The following is a 5,104-nucleotide window of genomic DNA, read 5'->3' as shown; positions in this document are numbered from 1 at the left end:
AAAAAAAAAAAAAAAAACCAACCATAACTATTAATTTAGACAATCTGTTTAATTTTATAGCTGATTAAGTAAACGTCTTATGTCTGTATTTTATTTCTCTTTATGTATATTTGTCGTTTCTACTTGTTGTCTATTTTATACTGATGACCTGGACCCAACGTATTGTCCAAAAAATGTTCTTCAAACGCACAAAAGCATAAAATAAATGGTTCAACCTCGTGTTTGTTGTCAATGACAGTGATAAAACCTTCTGTGAGCACTCATTATACTCACGATACTCACGAACAGACAGGATGGGCTTCGTCTCCGGCTCTGATCGGCTTCGGCCCATAACGTCATCATCCGAATACTCGGAGGTGGAGTCGCTGTCGTCGACCTGCGGAGATAATGTGAGTGTGTAAAGCTCTGTTTTGGTTGCCTGTTTTCCTAATTTTGCAACATAAACAACAGTCAGTTTACAAGCGATTAACACAGCGTTTATTTGCTCTATATGTGACGCAGGGGGGAAGGCAACATCTGGAAATTACAAGCAACAGCTGGGAAGCACTTTGGAGAGTGGAGGACTTCACAGCACACCCACACATCGCTTTTCATCATTTCACAGATTCTCCGCAGATTAATGTCAATTAGCCGTCAATGATAGCCAACTTTGTGAGCGTCATCAGCTGAATGAATAAGTGACACTTTGGCTGGGACTGAGGGAGGAGGAGATGAGGAGTGACAGGAGCTAATGGCTCGGTGACAAACAACAAACAAGCAACAGCAAACATAAGCAACCCGACAAAATAACAGATTAACAGCAGCTACGGATGAGAGTCCGATGAATGTTAGTGCCTGGAGGCAGCGATAAAGAAAACAAGTCAAACTAACTTTCTCAAACACCAGGCTGCATGTAAATCTGTGAATCCTGGTTGTGGCTGTGACTGCGGGAAGGTTGTCAGATGTGTTTAAAACGATATGATATCCATTCACTTTATATTTGACAGTGTCAAAAGTACAGAAAAGAACAGATCTACAGTCATGTTGTCAACCTAAAGCTGCACAGATGAAACAACAGGGAAGGAAATCAGCTGGTCCTAAACCTTAATATTTAACATGATTCTAAATGTGTTCAGTTACTTTTCCAGCAATGTGTGCCGGTTGTTAAAAGTAAAATGTATGTGCCTTTTTTTGTCTTTTTGCCATGATAACAAAAGAGATATAGAGCTTTTAAATACTAGTATTGTATTGTAGTTTATAATTCTGGTATTGTGACAACCTTAAAACAATGCAACATCTACATGCATATTTTATCTGAACAACTCTTTTAGGGTGAAGAGGTAAAACAAGATAAGATTAGAGAAAAGTCAGAGCAGTACAGTTCTGAGCAGTAGAATTCAGATTGTTGTCCAAGAGAGTCTTTATGTTGCTGCACAGCTAGTCTGATTAAAATGCAAAATGTGACATTTGCCTACAGGCGAGTATACGATTAAACACCTATTAAGGATGTATGATGGTTACAATCAATAATACAGACAGAGAACTGTATCCAAATTCATCCAAAAGGTTTCAGTTCATCAGCTGTTCTCTGCTGTTATTGTTATACGTTGAATATAATCTTAAATATCCATAAAAAATGATGGGAAACACTCACATAAGAGGATACAGTTTCTAATTATAAATTAACAATAAACTATTATGAATTAAGATCATCTACTGAACACAACTAACTCAACTTTTACATCTGTGTCTCTGGTTTCTCTGTAATTAACAGTTCTTTACTGGAATATTATGAGGAAATTAACTGAATTGCTGCCAGTGTTTCTTTGTGGTCTTTTTAACATCTACAGAGAGAATTTCTCCGACCACGTTGGTGCTTTATGAAGACAGAGGACATTAAAACAATGTGGTCGCACTCCATTTAATATTCCAGCAGAGGGCGGCCACGTCTCCCTGTTCAATGAACCTTAAATGCAACACAACCAGTTCTGTGATATGTTAGGCCAATTACAGTGAGTCGCACAGTCGGGGGTGGTTCTGGTTCAGAACCCTTTTCATTAGCGTAAACTGATGACCCCCGACTGAAGAACTGCACAATGAACCCAAACACAATAACTGCAGGAGGTTTGTGTAAAATGATAGGAAATATTGTATTCCTGTGAATATCGTTTTCATTTTATTATATTTGTACAATTCTCTGTCTTTATTATGTATTTTCTTTCATCATACATAGTTAACTATGTTTTCTTCTCCCTGACACTGTTGTATTAACGAGTCTGTTTATCAGAGAGTGGGAGCTCTTTGGATACAGTCTGTGTTCAGGTCTTCACAGTTCAGATCTTAAATAATCTAAACATTAAAAAAATAACTATTTCTTTTAGTTTTCTTCACAGAAATGAACTAAATGCTGAGATAAATCCCTACTGTGTATATTTGTTACATTTTAATTTCACCCCTTAAAGTCAAGAAGGCCTTGCGACCCCCTCTGAAGCTTGTCGACCCCTAGCGGGGGTCCTCACCCCCAGGTTGGACACCACTGCTCTAAAGAGCTCACACAAGGTCAGTATTTGACACTATGCTTTATCTTTCCCTTCAAATCTCTCTACGGATCGGCTTAAAATGATTTCTACAGCAGGCAGTGCAGAAAGACCATTCTCAGAGTCAGAGTCTGGAGTTCCCCACTAATACACTTATACGAGAAAACATATATGATGCATCGCTGTAAAAAAATATATATTTTCATTAATATGCTTCACTCATGCAGAGAAAAATAAAAAGCCTTCCGCAGCAAACATTTCCAGTTCACTCCTCTCTCTTGTTTTCCATTACGTGGGAGGAAAAGGCAGAGCCATGAATCAAGGCAGAGTGTTTGGAGCTCAGTTAGAGTCAGGCTATTGTCCTCGGGCTCGTAACTCCTCGACTGGAAACCCACAGGCATTAAGCAAGATGACTTCTGTACCAGGGGAGGAACAAAAAGCAAAAGGCCGGGCCATTTAAAGTCTTTTTCTTAGTCAAAGTAAAAAATGATTGAGGACCGGGGTTGTTTCCCTTGGTAATGGAGTACAGTCCTACACTGACAGCTTCATCCAAATTGGGTTTCTTATAGACGGGCGGCAAGAGACACATTTCACTTGCGCTGGGATTGGACAATAAAACAACAACAGCCTTCTAAATAAAAAAATACAGCTGCCTATTATTCTCCTCAGGCTTTAAACGTGAAGTATTCCACAGTCTGGTTATTTCACTGGGCTGCACTCATCGTTCCTCTCATCAGAAGTTGGACTGTGAAAGAGGAGAAGTCCGTATGGTCGTAAACTTCAGCTCTAATAAGATAATCATTGATAAGAGAGGTAGACTTTAAAGCTTTAAAATGCCTAGCGATAAACCGCAAAGTGTCTTTAATGTCTAATGTGTTTCATATCTGAACAATCTCAGAGCAGTGACCCTCACTTCAGTTATAATGAAGCTGTTTGAATGTTTTTAAGCCTCACTAAGCCCTGCAGTCGGGGGGGGTATCTACTGAACACCCACCTCTTGTACCTTCAATCTGCCTTTAAATACAACTCTGGGGTTTCCAGTCTTTTTAGGAAGTCATACACAGCAGCACGTACTCACAAATGGTCATTTAATTTACCTGTAGGTCTATGTATCGACACATTTAACTCCAGTTTTATTCCTCCTTTTTATCCTGATGCAGGGTTCATAATAAAGTGTCATTACAGGTAGGAGGTCAGCGTTTATCGGACACTCGCCTCAACTCACCTTCGTGGCGCGCTTTGACTCTTCTCACCACAGGCGATTTTTCTGCTGTGGACTCAGCAAATCTGTTTTAAATCCTTAGCTATTTGATCAGCCTTACTTTTATTTTGTGTGCAGTTATATTAACCTTATTCATATTCATAAGAATCAGCAGCACTCAGGTTCTTATCAGAGTAATGCGGTCTGACTGCAAGGGATGAAAATGTGTCTATATCGGGTTTAAACGATGCAGAAAGTTCAAGTGTTTGCAGGTACAAATAACATCACTGTGCACAACATCAAATATAAATGTGATAATTCGTAGGCTGTGTGACTGTAACACTGGGTTTCTCTGAGAATTATTTATTTCCAGGAGTTTCCATGACTGGAAAACTAGTCTCTATATATACTTTCAGGACGTGTGAGAACCCAGCAACACTCACACACAAAAATAATGAGAGAAGTCAATGTGAGGAATGTGGTTGAATAACACTGAGCTACACTGTAGGTATCTATTATCAGCCTGTAACTCTTTGTTTTAAGTCTGAATCCAGCACACACACACTGCTACTGACAAAGTAATAGAAGTTATTAGAAATCCACAACAGCTAAATTCTGTTATAAAAACACAAATCCACTGTAACAAAGTGTTACTACTGAACGCTCCCATATTATCCAGTATTTGTGTTTTCAGCTGGATTTGCATAAGTCTGTTTTTGAGAATCAGTGAAACAAACGAGCGTGCTCCGGAGGAAGAGAGGATGGCTCTCGTTAATCTGTCCTGCAGTGGGCTTTCCACAGGAGCACACCATCACTCTCGCTGACAGGAATCACTCTGCCTTTGTGTTTATTCTGACGCAGATCATTTCACTGCTTCATCTCTGTAAAAGAAGACGGACTTCCTTCTGTTATTAGCTGCGTGAGCACGCTTCAACATGTCACAACGAGGACCTGAAAGCACATTAACCGGAGCTAAGGACTGGAAATGTCCCTGCGCAGCGTTTACACTGACATTAGTTCCACTTCTTTGCCTTTGGGGTGTAAAGAGTGTTTGGCTTAATGTCTTATTAGACCTCGTTAATATTTGTATTATCTGACACATCCTTACAGCAAAGAGAGAACCAACATCCTATTAAAGACATTTACATACAGAGTAAGAGTCTGCTCCTGCACTCGGTTTCAGATCTCACCTCTTCCTGCTCTCTCCTCTTCCAGCGCAGCTGAGCATTGGCCGCCGCCATCGCCTCGATCACAAACGTGGTGGTCATGTAGCTGGTGAGAGAAGAGCGAGGAATGAAAGATAAGACAACCAACAGGGTCGCTATTAATGTATTAATGTGTTCTTCCATTATCCCAAATGTTCCCAACAATGTTCAAACTCAGAGAA

This window comes from Morone saxatilis, unplaced genomic scaffold (genome assembly GCF_004916995.1).
Source record: "Morone saxatilis isolate NCDOM2014 unplaced genomic scaffold, NCSU_SB_2.0 Contig14, whole genome shotgun sequence".
Classification (NCBI taxonomy): domain Eukaryota; kingdom Metazoa; phylum Chordata; class Actinopteri; family Moronidae; genus Morone; species Morone saxatilis.
Note: the sequence above shows the minus strand (reverse complement) of the source record.